The sequence below is a fragment of the Lissotriton vulgaris genome, chromosome 2_1 (genome assembly GCF_964263255.1).
Source record: "Lissotriton vulgaris chromosome 2_1, aLisVul1.2, whole genome shotgun sequence".
Classification (NCBI taxonomy): domain Eukaryota; kingdom Metazoa; phylum Chordata; class Amphibia; order Caudata; family Salamandridae; genus Lissotriton; species Lissotriton vulgaris.
The window spans coordinates 982335514-982353247 of NC_141687.1; positions in this window are offsets into that span (position 1 = coordinate 982335514).

Sequence of the window (17734 nt, forward strand, 5' to 3'; positions counted from 1 at the left end):
TATCTGAGCAAGAGGGGTAAGGTACAAATTAATTAATTTGGAAGAGAAGGGAGGAATACAAACCTGTTTTTTTTTGTAACATCGTTTTTATTGCAACACCAAAATAATTGCACAGACAGTATCATTATGGCATATCCATCAACCATAGCAGGAAGGCACATTAACAATCCACTCCCCCCACCACACCAGGCACGTCTCCAGAAAGAAGACTAAGCTGCCGTCGTGCTGAGTCCATTCCCTGCTGCAAAATTCAATGTCCGCGGTCACATTCACAGGAAGAAGTGGGTTGCTTTTGTAATTTTCGCCCCTCTCCCCACCCCCATCAACCACCCTCCCCCCAACTTCTTACAGTCCCGAACTCCTCCCCCCCGTGGCAGCACTGTGTGATAATCCCAGTCAGAAAGAAGGTCTGGTGTGTGCAAGGAGGTCCTATACATTCACTAAGGTGTGTTCCTAGGTGTGTTGGTGGGGTCAGCTGCTACCGAGTCCTCCTCCTCACCTTCCTCCTCATCATTATCATCCCGGAGCGCCTGCACCATCATTTCCCACGCTGTTGCCCTCTCCATGGCTTTCTCATCATCAGTCCTCCTAGCCATCTGGTACCTCAAAGTGCTTTCACAGGCCGCCCACCTCAGACATTCACCATACCACCGTTTATACGTGGGTCCCACTTTCGACTTCCAATTCCTCGTTATATCCCTCTTTGCCAGGATCAGCCCCAAATCTATAAATCGGCTGGTATTTTTATTTTTAGAGGTGTGTGGAAACCAATGTAGGACCCCCACTGCTTTGGTGTACTGTATTTCCCTATCTGTAGCATTATTCAGGGCCCTCCCAACTTCCTGCCAGTATTCCCCCAAGGCAGGGCAGTCCCACAACATGTGACCCAGATCTGCCCCAACTGTGTTACACCTGGGACAGGCCGCCTGTTCCACCCCAAAGTATTGTCGTATCTTCCCCGGCGTGAGGTATGCCCGATGTATAATATAAAAGTGTATGAGCTGGAACCTAGCGTTCCTTGAGCTTTTCCGCGCCCTTCGCAGCAATTGACCCCAAGTTGTATCAGGGATCTCCATTTGGAGGTCCAACTCCCATTTAGCTTTCAAAGCTGCGAGCGGCTGCAAGGCCTCCCGCAACATTCTGGAGTACAGGCAGGTTACCGCCTTAAAGGTCCATGGCGTGCCATCATCGTATATTGGCACGCCATGGATGTCGCAGGTTCCTGCAGACCCTCTCCCCAGTGATCTTGCATGGCGCCTGTTACCGCCGCATGTAACAAGTAATCTCCTCGCGGGAGGTCGAACCGCTCCTGCAACTCCTGAAACGGAAGCAACGCACCATCCTCATACAAGTCGCCCAGCATTTGAACCCCAGCCTCTTCCCAGCCTAGTAATCGCGACCAGTCCCCACCATGAGGCAGGGCTGTAACCATTCCCAGCGGAATTTCCGGAGCATACATATGGCGGACACCTGCTCGTTTGCGCGCCCGGTTCCAGCAAAGTCGGAACGTCTGTTCCTCCACTGTCAAATCTCTGACCAAGAGCTTCTGATGCAGCGTGATGTATGCCAGCACATGCCGCGGGGTGCCCTCATCCCTAGATTGCTCCGGGCCTCGATACACCCTCGCGACCTCCTGAGTGAAAGTCTGCAGCTGAGCCGCCAGATAATAGCCTTCGAAATCGGGCACCGCCATACCTCCCTCATCCTTGGGTCGCAAGAGGGTATCCAACGCGATTCGTCTCCTGCCCGTGCCCCAGAGAAACGCTATGGTCAATGATCTCAGGCGTCGAAAGACGGAGCCCGGAACCCATACCGGAAGAGTCCTAAAGTAATACAACAGCCTGGGCAGAGCCACCATCTTAAGCAGGGAGACCCGACCAGCCAGTGAGAGTGGAAGAGTGGCCCAGAAATCCATACACCCTCTCAGGGCAGTAATACAGCGATTAATATTGCCATCCAGCATATCCGTTGGGGCATGGTAGATGTAAACGCCGAGATAATGCAGACAATGCGGCTCCCATCGGAGTTCCTGCGCCGTGAGAGGGCACGGCTCTCCCTGTCTCAGAGGGAATAGACAAGATTTGGCCCAATTAACCCTCAAGCCCGACAGCCGCCCGAACAGTTCCAACAAACGTCTCGCCCCCAGTAACTCTGCCTCCGCATTATCCAAGAACATCAGTAGGTCGTCCGCATACAATGAGATGACATGCGGCCTGTCCCTGTAAATCAGCCCCGTATAATGGCGGCCAGACCTGGCTTCCGCTGCAAAAGGTTCCATCGCCAAAGCGAACAAGAGGGGAGAAAGGGAGCACCCCTGCCTAGTGCCCCGTCGTACCAGGTATTGTTTCGATATCAGTGAACCCACTCTGACTCTAGCTGTGGCTTCCGTATATAGGACTTTGGTCCAGTTGATATACCCGTCCCCCAGCCCGAAACGCCTCATCACCTCATACAGGTAGTCCCATTCAAGACTATCGAAGGCCTTCTCGATATCTATAGAGAGAACAAATGGAGTAGTGGCTTCCGGCCACTGGGCCCCCATCAGCCTTGTAAGCCTGCGGATATTGTGGGTAGTGTTACGTGTCGGGATAAAGCCGCATTGATCCTTATGAATCAGACCGGTCATGTGGGTCAATAATCTATTTGCCAGGATTTTGCTCAGGATCTTGTAATCTATCGTGAGCATAGACAACGGACGGTAGGACGAAAGGGCAGCGCCCTCTCTGCCAGGCTTTAACAATGGGATCATAAGGGCCTCGCACATGGAGCTCCGGAGTCTACCTCGTGATTGCGCTTCATTGTAAACCAATTGTAGTTGTGGAGCTAGACACTCCGAGTATTTGCTATAAAACTCTATCGGGAGACCGTCAAGCCCCGGAGTCTTATTTCTAGCCATCTGCTTGACTGCACTCCCTATCTCCCCGATCATTATAGGCCGACCCAGCTCCTCTGCTTCCGAGTCCTCCAATCGTGGTAGTTGCAACCCTTCGAGAAAGGTGCCCAGCTCATCCGCCCGCCCGTCTGTCCGCTCTCATACAAACCCTCGTAGTACGCCCAAAACCTATCCAAAATCCCGGCTTGGGTGTGGCAGAGCCCCCCTCCTTCCGCCTGAATCGCCATGATCGGCGCGCCACGCCTGATCGGGTTGGCAAGCCACGCCAGCATCGACCCCGCCTTATCACCTTCCGCATGCGCCTTCGTCATATACGCCTTATGGTCAAAGCTACGTAGCCGCTCCAAATCCACCACTAGTGCTTCCCTGGCGCCACTAACCCCCTCCTGAAGCTCGGGGTGATTCGGGCGTTCCCTCTCCTTCTCCCTCAATCGGCTCTCCGCCTTCTCAAGATCATCTAGCAAGGTTTTACGAGCCCCCGTAGTGTTCCCAATGCAGTGCCCCCTGACCACCACCTTAAACGCGTCCCACTCCACAGCCCTGGTAGAGGCGGAGCCACTATTCTCCTCAAAGTAACGCGCTATTCGCTCCCCCAAGGCCTCCCTAAAGAGCAAATCATCTAAGGTATCAGGTTGCAACCGCCATGTTGGCACACAGTTGATTTCCACCATCCAGTTCAGGGACAACAATAAAGGGTTGTGGTCCGACATCGTGCGGGCCAAATACTCCGCGCTACCCACTGTTGAGAGCATATGTGACAAGCACAGAAACGCATCCAGTCTAACATGCAGGTCATGTAAATGTGAATGAAAGGAATAGTCCCTCGTGGTGGGGTGTAGTGTTCTCCAGGCGTCCCCCAGGTCCCAACTCTCCTGCCATTCCAGTCTGCGCTTCGCCACCCTGTGTACTGGGGATGTGGGCAGCGGGGGATGAGATCTATCCAAATCAATATCCACCACCGAGTTAAAATCCCCCCCCATGAGCATCGGCCCTGCCAAATAACTCGCCAGTTTGCCCGAGAGTGTCGTTAGAAAAGCGGGCAAATCTACATTTGGGGCATACACACTGCAGAGAGACACCACCCGGCCCCTGAGTCTCCCCTCCACCGCCACAAACCTACCCTCTGGGTCCACCACTGTCTTAGTGACCTGGAAAGGGACCCCCGCCCGTATCCAAATCAATGTCCCCCTCGCAAACGCCGAATATGTTGTGTTAAACAGCTGCCCCCTCCACCTTCTTTGCAGCGCAATCCCCTCCTGCTTGGTGAGATTCTTCCTTCTTGTAGGAAAGCTATATGCACACCCCTACGCTTTAGATACGCATGAACCTTGTGTCTGCGCACCATAGTATGGAGACCCCGCACATTCCAGGTCACACATTTCAAAGCCCCCGTACTAGCCATGCCCTCTTGCACACACAGACAGAACAATAATAGCCATCGGCCATGCGCATTTGCCAACAACGTACTGCCCCCCCCTCCCACTCCAAACAAGTGAACCCCCCAAAAACAACCTGAGCGTCCCCAACTACTCTCGGTTCCCACCCCCCCAGGACAGGCCCCCCCGCAATTGGAAGCAAACCCATCCAAACTATCACAACTAACTATCCCCTCAAAGGAAGGCACTAGTATTCGCAGTCTCCACTGCGATAACCGTAAGGGCAAGTAGGGCGCGGACCGATGCCGAGTGAGTTCGTTAAATCAAATCAATCCCGCCTATCCCGCCCCACGATCCCCCCAATATAGTCTCGCAAAATCCCATACAACAGTAAGCTGCGCTCACGGGCACAGCGCCCCAGTGTCTGACCAGTAGACCGCTCTTCCAGTCCAGCGGTTCATGCTTCGACTATCTCCCCAGACGTCTGCGGTGTCACTATAGGGCCTTTGGCTCCACCAAATTCCGAGAGCCCCGTCTCCGACCCCGTGCCCTGCTCATCAGAGTCCATGCCCTTCCCGGACTGGCTTCTGGTCGTGCCAGATAGGTCCACAACCGCCTGTAGGGCCGCCTTCCTCTCTGTTTCTGTCTGTGACACGGATGGTTTTCCAGTTCTCCGGCGATTTTTACGAATCCGTTGCGACTTCCTGATCGGCTGTGTCTCTCTAGCCTCCTCCGCCCTGGCCTTAGCTCCGTCCGTTCCGGCTTTATAAGTGTCCCACCAGGCCCATGCATCCGCCGAGGTCGTGAAAAAAAGCGACTTCTCATCCACCACAACTCTCAACTTCGCTGGGAAGAGCAGGGAGTATTTCATGCCCTCTCCACGGAGCTCACGCTTGAGGGACAAGAAGTTGGCCCTGAGTCTTTGGGTCTCAAAAGTGTAGTCCGGGAACATGGTGACTCTGTTGTTGTCAACTTGAAAGGGTCCCGCTTCCCTCGCTCTCTGCAGTAGCCAGTCCCGGTCTCTGTAATGGAGTAACTTGAACACCACTGGGCGAGGCGGCAGGCCCGGGGCCGGAGGTCGAGCCGGAACCCTGTGGGCCCGTTCCAGGGAGAAGAAAGGAGATAGTCCTTCTGGTGCCACCTCAGTGCGTAGCCAGTTGTCGAGGTAGCCCACCATATCATCGCCCTCAATTTTTTCCGGTAGGCCCACGAGGCGAACATTATTGCGCCTACTCTGGTTTTCCGCATCCTCGGCCCGTCTCTCCAACACCTTCAGCCTATCTAGTGCATCCGCCATCTGCGCTTTCACAGCTGCATGGTCCGGGGCCAATTCCTGAACAGTGATCTCCATAGACTTGACTCTGTCCTTAAGTTTATCATGATCCGCTTTCAGGAGACCCAAGCCCGTCGCCACCTGGGCGATGTCCTGCTGCAGGGCATCTTTCGTGGTCGTGAGGGCCTCCAGTATACGGTCCTGCATGCGCTGGAGAGCAGACTGGTCCATCCACCACCTCTGTATCAGTCGCTCCGTCCCCCTTCCCTTTCGGTTTCACCATCGTGGCTGCAGCTGTTAGCGGCCCCCAGGGTCCCTTTGTCCCCCACACTGTCTCCGCTCTGCAGAACTTGTGGAACAGGAGCCCATATTATCATCGATGCCCAGGCTGCTGGCGCTGTGCGCCTCTTAGTTCCCATTCTGAATAGTTACCAAATAAAGAGACGGGCGCTGGGAGCAGGAATCACAAGAACAGGATTTATTACTCATGAGGAGAGCCTGTCATTTCCGACACGAAACAAGGTGTCATCGGGAGGTGCTCTAACAAGTGAGCTGAGACATCGTCTTTTATACCTTACAAAACACTTAGCATTACAATCACGACATTGTGAAACACGGAAAAGACATCCCCATAATCCTCGTGTCAATCCTACCCCACATATGTTCACAATAGGGACCCTTGACCTGCTGATAAGAGGGGAGGGTAATCACGCAGCGGAGTGTTCCGCCAATTCTTAGGATGTGTGCGCCTGATCATAGCCCAGGGGGTGGGGTGGCCAGGATCAATAGTGGGTCCTTTGAAGAGGAGTGATTCCATGCAATAAGCAGTAAACAGTATCTCCTGGCTTAGGCGATGACCTCAGACATGTGTGGACAGTCAATCGCGGAGGGAGGGTTTACTAACAGAGGGGTTATTCATGAAGGGAAAGGAGGTGCTGGTCAGGCGCGGCCATGACTCCCAAGGACAGGGTCTTGCAGAAGAAGAAGGTTTATGACTTGCCCGTGTGAGGGAGAAGGGGAGGGGGGGGGGAGCCAGGGTGTGCACAGGGACAGAGTCGCACAGAGAGAGAGGTCTTATGACCCGTACATGAGAGAGCGGGGGCAGTCAGGTGCAGCTGGGGAGGGCTATGTCAGCCGAGGCGAAGGATGCTTCTTCAAGAGGAAATGGGGGGAGGGGGGTTTGCGTGGGTCAAGCAGGAGGGTTGCCTTTCAGGGCAGGGTCGCGTAGAGGGAGAGGGTTTCATGGTCTATGCATGTGAGAGAGGGGGGGGGGTCAAATACGTGCAGAAGGGAAACCGGTGATTCTAATGAGCGGGCAAAAGGGCCAGGGTGCCTAGAATGGCTGTCATGTACATATGGGTACGGGCTTTTACTGGCGGAGTGATGCGGTCAATATTTTATGGTATTCATGGTGCTTACAGGGAGAGGAGTGGGAAAAAGGGAAATGAACGCTGTTTATGTACATCAATTTCTCTAATTTTCCACAGTCGCCCCTTTTTACATAACAGAGTTCATTTTTGTAATTGATGGGGGTACAAATAAACAGGCGCTGTTGAAGAATTTGCATTTGTCAATACTAACATTTGGCATGTAATCATAGACAGTTGATGTGATTGGCAGGATGCAGCACATAGGAAATTGCAATTGTCGAGTTCCTAACATTCAAACGCACTACATAGCATAAATGTTTCTGACTTAAAAATGTGACCAATGAACATTTTGACCAAGTAGTTGAGGGCGGAATTCAGTTCAATACACAAGATCTCTTCGTCACAGTGTCTTTTTAGCAGTGAGCCATCACTGGTAGGCTCTAGTCCGTATCCTTCAGTTGGCGCTGTTGAGCACCGGCGGTGGAGCTATAGGTCCAGCTCGTATTTAACCTTCCGCGTTGCAAGGTGCGGTCTGTCCTCTGCTGTTAGACCACAGTCCTGTTCCCTAACCAATCCTTTTAGTGGCGCCTTATGCTCGGCACATATATTTCCGTGGCAACACCCTATTCCCACCTGAATGCTGTTCTTCCTTTTGGCGAGAAGTCACATGGAAAAGAGGGTGTGTGTGGTTCAAATAGTCGATAGGAGAAAGGGCGGAGTGGGGTCAGAGTTCCTGGGACACACCAAAGGGACCAAGGGAGCAAAGGATAACAAGCAGGCAGGCCCATCAATCGGGCTTGAAAAGGGGGACGGAGGCTTCAGGCACACGTGGGTTAGCAGACTGAGGGCTTCAGGGCAGCCCGTCAAGTTTCATTTTCCACGTTTGGAATTGCTGTCTCGTCCCGTATCTTGTTGCTCTGCAGCTCCACCTTTGGTCGAGGTCACATGTGTCTCAAGATCTGCAGCCAGGCTGTACGTCACGTCCGACCCTTCTCCTCCGGTGATCGTAAATCTTTGAATAGGTACAAAACAAGCTTTAGAGAACTGGCAGGAGAAGACATTTATGCACATGAATTCCTCCCTCAACCCTAAGCACTTAGGAGCTATGCTCATCGGTCACAGTCAGAGGTTGGTTACCAAGCAGTGCATATGTCGGCATTCCTACTAAGTTCATGCCAAGTTTATTCATCGTCTATTTATAACACAAATGGAGAGAAATAAGACTCCTATTCAACTGCGCATTTCATCAAATTCAACATTTCGGAACCTCCAGTGGAGACTTGCCTTTCAAACCCGAGCCTTTAACAGTCTAACATTTCCCTTCAAGGCTGGCTAACCTTTTCAAAACAGGGCGGGGGCGCTATCATCGAGAATCAGGGTAAAACAGGGTTTTCTCGAGGGACGACAGTTACTCATGGTCATCATGTTTATATCCGGGACAGCAGCTGGGGTCAATCAAGTGGGGCGGGGATGCTTCGGGCGTTCGCGCTTGGGTGCAAAGGGGGTGGGGTAATCTGGGCATTGGGGGTCAATCTAGACGTTGGCGTTCGTCTCTGATGAACTAAAAAAATAAGGTGCCATTGACATACAGTTCCCCTATAAAAGGCCAGATTGGGGGACCTTAGTCGTCTTACCTGTCCTTTCCTTCTCTGCCAATTCGAGTTCATTCATTTTGCAGAAAGGAGAGGTAGTAATATGGCGAGATACGATCATTTTAGTTTCGGTCAATTTCGCTGAACACCTTCGCGTTCAATAAGTATCCAATCAGACTGGTGCCGGCGGGGCACAATTTTACCACAAAAAGGAAGAGGGAATAGGGAGACTCTCATAGAGAGTGAGAGTCGTCCGCAATCTAAACGAGCCATTCGGTACACGTATGACATGTAGACAGAGATAGAGAGAGAGAGAGAGAGATAGGTAAGGGGGGGGGAGAGAGAGAGAGAGAGAGAGAGAGACGTGTACGAAAATAGGTCATTTAGTGCGCTCACAACACAGAACAGCAGGGGGTCAGGTAACGGAGAGACGCAAACAGAGGGAGGACATAAATCCCTACTGTACACACACACAAACTCAGACGAAGGAAGACAGTACATGTATTACATATATAAGACATTCACAACAAAACATAAAACAATTATTGGCCAACAAGATCTACTTTTACATCCTGCGTATCTTTACTATCCTATTTACCTATGTGCTTAGCTCTTTTTACCTTTCCCTCCTTTTCCCTCTCGCTTGTTATTTCTGCGAGCGTTCTCAATTGCCAATACTTACACCTCGGTCAGCCGATCAGAAATTAACCTGGTCGGGCTATTTACCCATGGTTGTATCTTAGACCATTTTTCAGTTTCTTCCTTTGGTGGGAAGTTCTCCAGGCTGAGGCAACGGCGGGTATTGATCGGGAGAACAGTCGGACAGCTTGCTATATCTATAAGAGTGTGGGAAGGGGGCAGTACATTTTGAACATCAGCAACATTTCTAACTTCCCAGACGGGTGGTGCCTTGGTAACCCTTACCCCAGCACTCTTCTTTGTCCTTTCCCTATCTAGTCAAACGTCTAGTTACATTATCTAACGTGCTATTTCGAGTCAATTTCCGTCATACAGTACCCGTCAAGTTTCTTTGTCAGTCCATCCTCCCAGTCGCTACGTTCTTAGGAGGAACAGTCATGTCTAAGTCTACGTCTTTTAAAAACTCATCAACATAAGGACTATGCTCAGATCCCCTCCTTCCCTTTTCGTCGGTTGTTCGATCATCGCTCTTCCATACTTCAGCCGACGTTCCGACGCGACCTGCAGAAGGGAGGAGAAAGAAGGGGGTGGGGGCAGCATTCAAACCACATCAGCATGCAGTAGTCCGAAAATGTTTTTACCTACCACATACTCGACCTATCTCCACGTAGTGCATTTCTCTACCATCTCGGCGTTTAAGCCCAGAGGGACCAGTAGTGTCAGATAGATAATCATTGATGATCTGCGTATCTACATGAGTCACTTGGTCGTGACCCCTTTAAGTTGCGTGCAAGGGTGGCGGTCAGGTGGTATTTCTGTGGTGTCGTTTAAGGGCGTCTAAAACACTTTTCCGGCTGCCTGTGACACATAATGTAGCTGCTAAATATCGGGCCCTTTTTTAACCTTCAGCCTTAATCATACTTATTCTTCGCTCACAGTAGTAACACATTCAAAACTCATTAATGCATCCGCTACAATTATACTTTCTTTCTCAAAATTCCTTTAATAAAAAGTGTTGGTGTACAAATACGGGCCTACAACCCAGTGGACCGGCCACGGAGCAGACTGGAACTGTACATAAGAGGAACGAAGTCGGTGGCCGTTCATTGCATAAAGTGCAGCAGTGCAATAAAATCGTATCGAACTTTCCTACAGGGCAAGCATGATGCATGTCAAGAATTCAAGTTTTCAATTAATTCATTAATTCATTATCCAAATGCTCACTCAGTGCCTACATTACACCAATTCATTGCTCCCAATCATAATTAGTACCCACCCTAAATCAGTTCATTGTCCCAACACATAATCAATATCTGTCTTACATCGCTTTCTTCTCTAAGCACATAATCACTATCCATCTTATCGACTTTCATTGTCCAAAAAATGCACACATATCTCGGGGCATCAACGTTTGAGCAATCCGGGTGAACAAGGAGTTTGAAAGTTTCGTTTTGTGTATCGGCGCCATTTTGGGCGAGGTCAGGCAGGTCCCAGTATAGTCAGAATGTCTCCAATGACTCGTGGTTGGACCAGAACCTCTTTTGGCAGTTCAAAAAGTTTTCGTAGTGGGGTGACAGACTAACAATATGAATCATCAGTCAAAAAAGTGGGGAGGGAGGCAACAATCTTTTCCTACCGGGTCATTCTGGTGTTCCACCGGAACTGAACAAATCTGTATCTTTGCAGGATTTTAGTCATTTCCAAACTGAGGCTGGCGCCGGCAGGAGTGCGCCGACGTCTCGTGGCTCCATCGGAGGACGGGGCGGGGGGCGCCTCGTGGAGAGGTTGGCCCCCCGGGCTCTTTTAGAATCTTCAAGGTCGTGGAGTACAGGGCGTGTGCCCATCCCGGGCAAGGAAACCCGCTCCTGCATTGAGGAGATGGAGCATAGCGATGCAGACGTGTATCCGTGATTGCAGGGGTGATCCTAAGATGAGCCAAGGCACAGACGAGCAGGGAACCCAGATGACAACTGAGTCCAGACTTCGTACTCATAAGGTGACGTCGACCCTTTCTTATTAGTGTACACACAAGTTCTAATCTTTTCCTTTTGCTTTTCAGGCTATATGTTATATTGCAGTATTATATTGTTGTTATATTTTATTATTGTCGAATAAAGGTACCCCAGTTCTTAGAGAACTATTGTGTAATTGTTGTTTTCTTATGATAAAGTTAACCTTTCTTCTAGTCAGATGCTGTTATGTGAACGGATGCATCTCCCGTCCAGGTAAATGGTAACTGAGCAAGGGAGTAGAGGAGCACTTAAATTAGGGAATAACCTTTGCACATTGTGATTTGGCCATTCTTGTGTGAGAGGATCGACCTGTCTATCCATCACCTAATCTATAATATTACATTCCCAGTAGATAGAGAAACTTCCCAATATAAAGAGAGAGAGAGCTGAAGGTATTCATAGGAAAGTGATCGCCGTCGTGTAGTGGCGTTAATGAGAACATTGACCGTGGTCAATGTGTATACCCACAAGATTGTGGCTTGTGAGAGCACCGGAGGAACACAGTGTGTAATGAGATCACCGCTAGGGAAAGTGGCGTTAATGAGAGCATTGATTGTGGTCAATGTGTATACCCACTGGATTGTGGCTTGTGTATGTATGAAATAGTGAGAGCACTGGGGGTATACAGTGTCTATACCCACAAGATTGTGGCTTGTGTGAGCACTGATTGTGATCAGTGTGTAATGGTAAGTAATCGGAACTGCCTCAGGGTAGTTTAGTCTGGGCCTATGCTGCCGCGGGACTATAAGGTATGAATGTGGTATTTTAGAAGATCTAAGCTTGTATATTGCTAATTCCCCATCCTCAGGTAGGTACCCAGGTGCCTTAGGTAAATAGGTTCTGAGGAGGGAGGTGGTTACGTTTCGGCTGGATTGGTGGTGTCTTGGTAAGCTGATTCTATCTGGTCCGAAAATCCGGTTGTTACATCTGGCGTCACAAACCGTTTCGAAAGCCTGTTAGCGTTGTGTTGATTCTATCTTGTTGGTTTGCGCTTGGCGCGTACAGAATATATTTTGTATATTATTTGTTTATATTTTTTTGTACGATGTTTTTGAGGAGGTCAAAATCTACTTTTAAATTGCCTGTTGAAATTCCTGGCTGGGAATCGACGCCTTACGAGGCATTGGCCCGTGAGTTGGCCGACTCCACTGGTTTGAGTGAGAATTGGAGTTCTTGTTTGGAACTGGCGGATCCGACTAATGTGATTGCTTGTTTGCAGAAAGCGCCAGTTGTGAAGGGTGATGAACTTCCTATTTTGGGACGCAAAGGTTGGATTGTTTTGTCTGCGTACAGGATTGTACATGAAAATTTTTTGAGATTGCAGAAACAATAGGTGGAGATGGAAGAAAAGTTTGTTGAAGTGCAAAATGCTCATACTCTTTTGAGATGTCAAAATAAATTGCTTGCCGACAAACTAGAGACTTATCAGACTATTGCAGAACGAGCTGCTGTTCGTATTGCTAAATACAAATATAAGAATCGTTGTGGTCGTGTTTGCAAACGGAAAGTGTGTCTGGTCGTGGCGAAAGCCGGTCTGGATTGGAATCCTGATGAGTGGGATGGCAATATCTGGGACTCGAATGATTCTGGCTTCCCCGGCTGAGGAATCAGACAAAGGCGAGTATTCTCGCACTGGACGTGACTGTAAATCTAATGCTTATGACAGACTTGATGATTCCGGCGACCATGGTCGGTGTTCTAAATCTGATGACATTTCTCAATCTAAATGTCCCTTTAATTCTACTGATCGAGCTTCTTCTGCTCCTCGTACTGAAATTTCTGTGCATCCGGTTTTCCGGCGTAAGTTACAGCAGGCCCCTGGTAATCCGAATGGTATTCCTTTGGACAGTTTAGAAGACTTTACACAACAGGAAGTTAGTGACATTTTACAGCGATTTCGGCAGCGGCCCGGTGAGGCCTTGCTTACATGGATGGTACGTCTCTATGAACTGGGTGCTGCTGGCATCATGTTAGATGGGGGAGATGCTTTGACATTTTGTTCTTTGAGATCTGATTCTACTGTACAAGATAATTTCCGGAATTTTAATGGTGCTGGCCAAATTAGTCTGCTCCAATTAGCAACTGATGGTTGTAATCTCAAATACCCTACTGAATCTGATTGGCATCTGAATGACAAACCATGGTATACGTTACGCGATGCGGCACAAAGACTGAAAGAGGAGGTGATGAAAACCACAATTTTTCTGAGTACATCTGACAGATTGTTGGATGGTTTGTTGACATCTTCTGTGCGGAATCGCATTATCCGTTCTTCCCCTGTTGCGTATAAACAAGTTATGATGACTTTGTTGATCCAATCAGACTGGCAATGCTTTGTCTTTGGTGCTTGAATCTGTACGTCAGCTTGGTGAATTGGGCGAATGGCTTAAACCTGACAGACAATCCAGACCTGAAGGTCGTACTGCTGGAAATTATAAGTTTTCCAGACGCGATATGTTTCTTGCTTTGCTGGCTGAGGTTGTGAAGAGAGAAGACATTGATGGCAAACCTAATAATCGCTTGTGGGATTTGTTTCGCAATCGTGGTTTAGATCGAAAGGAGGGTGCTCGACGTGTGCGAAAGAATGAATGTGATCGTGATTATTCTGATGACAGTGGTGATGACCGACGTCATGATGATTTGGATCGGAGTGATAGACGACGGCATGAGCGTGATTCTTCCTCTCGGCGTGAAAGAGGGGGGAGAGAGGGGGAAAGAGAAAGTGGGAGAGGTGACCGTGTTGAGAGCAGATACAGAGATGAAAGGGATCAGTCCCCCGAGATGAGGAGAAGGGAGGATTGACACAGATTTTCTGAACGAAATTCACAATAATATGTAGATGACAAAAATCCATTTCGTACTGGGGATGGATATGAACAGGACATTATGTCGTCCAAAAAATTTGAGAGCATTTACCCTGATTTGTCTTGGTTGTCAGAACGTAATAAAAATGACTAGGAAATAGGTCAAGCTCCAGTACGCAGTTGGGCTCACAAACATAAAAGACCCTATGTAGATATTGACATTTTCTGGAGACATCGTAATATACAAAGGGCCCGAGCATTGGTAGATACAGGAGCGGAGGCCACTCTAATTCATAGAAAATCAAAGAAATTTAAAGGACAATTTTTTACAATTACTGGTTTAGGTGGAAAGGAAACCCCCGCAGTGCAAACAAATGTTGAAATGAAAATAGGTAGAATTCCCCGAAAAGAGTATTCTGTTTTAGTTGTGCCACTTTTGGAATACATAATTGGAATTGATATCCTAAAAGGTATGACATTGCATTTAGATGACGGTTGTTATCAATTTGGAAGTAGAGGTTATATATCATCCAGACCTCTACGAGTTGGTAGTTTGAGAATGCCTCCTATAAAAATTCCCTAGGCTACAAAAGTTATTTCCCAAAAACAGTATTGTATTCCAGCTTGTCACGAAGAAATCAGTTCTACAATTCAGGATCTAGTGAACGCAGGAGTTATAACTCTGGTTACTTCTGCTTGGAACAATCCCGTTTGGCCTGTGCAAAAAAGTGATAATTATTGGCGTATGACTGTTGATTACCGCGAATTAAATAAATATACACCCCCTTTGACTGTTGCAGTACCAGACATGATTACTTTAATTGAGAGAATTCAAAAGCATCCAGGAATATGGTATGCGTCTATTGATATTGCTAATGCTTTCTTTTCAATTCCAATTGCCCCTGAGTGTCAGGAACAATTCAGTTTTACGTTTAGAAGTCTTCCTCAAGACTATGTACACAGTCCTACAATCTGTCACCGGCTGGTGGCGGAACATTTATCTGAAATACCCACACACCCACAAATACAAATTTGTCATTATATTGACGATATTTTGATCCAAGGTGAGACACAGTATGAAGTTCAGACCCAGCTAGATCAGGTTATCAATCATTTACGTGAAAAAGGTTGGGAAATCAACCCTGACAAGTTACAAGGTCTGTCACAAAGTGTATTTTTAGGCATCAATTGGCATAAAGGTAACAGAGAAGTGATCCCACAGGTGAAGCAGAAAATTCTTGATTTTGCGGTTCCTCGGAACCGAAAAGAAGCCCAGAAATGTATTGGCTTATTTGGTTTTTGGCGCCAACACATCCCACATTTGAGTCAGATATTAGCCCCTTTATACAGAGTCACTTGTAAAAAGAATGCATTCGAATGGAGTAAATCGCAACAAGATGCGTTTGAATTGGCAAAAGAAGCAATTCAGTATGCTTTGGATTTGTGGCCCGTGCGTGATGGTGAAGTGGATCTGAATGTGTCTGTGCAGGGTCCTTATGCAAATTGGAGTTTGTGGCAAAAACAAGGCAAACATAAAGTACCGCTAGGTTTTTGATCTAAAAAGTTACTGGATGCTGGTGAGCGTTATACACCTTTTGAGAAACAGTTACTTGCATGTTATTGGGCTCTGGTGGATACCGAGCAATTGACTTTAGGACATGATGTGATGTTGAGACCTGAAATTCCTATTATGCAATGGGTTTTGAGTTCGCCGAAAACTCATCGAATTGGGCATGCTCAAGAGGCGAGTGTAATTAAATGGAAATGGTACATACAGGACAGAGCACGCCTGGGACCGAAAGGTGTTGCGACGTTACATGAGCAAGTGGCGCAGGCGCCATCGAATGAGACTGGGAGTGAATTCTCCGTACCTATGGTACAGGAATCCCCTGTTAAGTGGGGTAAACCATTTGATGATCTGTCCGTGGAGGACAGAAACCATGTGTGGTTTACGGATGGTTCAGCGAGGTACATAGGAGAAAAGAGGCATTGGAAGGCAGTGTCCTATAATCCTGTCACGCAAAAGTTGCTGAGTTCAACTGGTGAAGGAAAAAGTAGTCAGTTTGCTGAATTGTATGCTGTTTACCAAGTTTTGAAGCAGGAGTTACCTGGTACGTGTCACATTTTTACTGATTCCTGGTCCACTGCTAATGGATTGGCGGTTTGGTTACCAACATGGCATTCTCGTAATTGGGAATTGCATTCCAAAGAACTTTGGGTTAAAGAGTTATGGCAGGAAATTTGGGAGCTGCTTCCGCAAAGTACTGTTACAATCTTTCATGTGGATGCTCATACACCAATAGATTCCCTTGACAAATTCTTTCATACCATTGCAGATGAGAAATCTAAAATTGCTGAGGCAGTGGTCGACATGTAGGATTCTGATTTGGCGGGATTGGCAAAATGGGCCCACCAGAAAGCAGGACATTTTGGAGAGAGAGCCACTAGCAGGTGGGCTGCTGATCGAGGAATTTATATTCCTTTAAGTTTGATCAAAGATACTATACTGCATTGTCCTATCTGTCAACTTCTAGACAACGAAAAGTCCCCCAAATTGTTAAAGGACATTTACATCGAGGAAAATTGCCCGCTCAAATTTGGCAGATTGATTATATTGGCCCACTCCCTATGAGTAAAAATTGCCAATATATTTGTACCATCGTTGACACATACAGTGGTCTTTTAGTGGCCTTTCCCTGTAAACGAGCTACCCAAGTAAACACCATTAAAACATTGGAATTGATTATGCTGTATTATGGTGCCCCATTTCAGATTCAATCTGATAATGCATCCCATTTCAAGGGAAGATTGGTGCAGGAATTTTGTGTGGAGAACAACATTGAATGGGTATTTCATATACCGTACTATCCACAGGCAGCAGGCCTTGTGGAGAGAATGAATGGTTTACTGAAAGATCAATTATGTAAATTAACTGATAATAAATATAAGAATTGGAGAGAATATTTGGTTCAGGCACTGTTGATTTTGAATAATCGTCCCTTTTTAAATGCTGAATCTCCATTAATGCGTTTATTTCCTCCAGTTGTTGATGCTAAACCAAACACAGTTAAGAATACTGTGATGTATTGGGAGATTTCCCCTGTTCCCTGGCTCCATGCAGAGCAACCCCAGGTTCCGCAGGCTTGGACCTGCATGCCATGCATGACATTCTTGTAAAAAGCAGAGATCGAGTTATCATTGAGACTGGTATTGGTGTCTGTGTACCAACTGAAAATTTTGGCCTGATTGCCCCTAGATTGGGCTTGGCCTTAAAAGGCATTCAAGTGCTTGGAGGAGTCATTGACAGGGATTATCAGGGAGAGATTAAGGTTCTCCTGCTAAATAGCAGTGAGGTTGATTTACCAATTCAAAAGACTGACCGAATTGCTCAGTTGCTAATCATGCCTGTTTTCAGTGGTGAGATTAAAAAAGGCACTGCCCCGACTTTGTTAACTGTTCGAGGACAAAAAGGTTTTGGCTCCACTGATAATCCAGGAGCGAGAGTGTGGGTGCAATCGCCTAAAAATCCCCCTGAACAAGCTGAAATTATTGCAACCGGTCATGATAATACAGTACTTGTCATGAGACCAGGGAAAGATAGCTGGGACGCTGTCCCGGCTAACAAATGTTACTTACGAGAATGAATAATGCCTGTATTTGATTTTATTTCAGATCATTCTCTGGACTGCTGTTGCAGGATGTGCTGGCGTTGGACTCCTTTTGGCTTGCTACGTCGGGAGAGGAAGGAACACCCAGACCCTGGTTGATCGGAGAA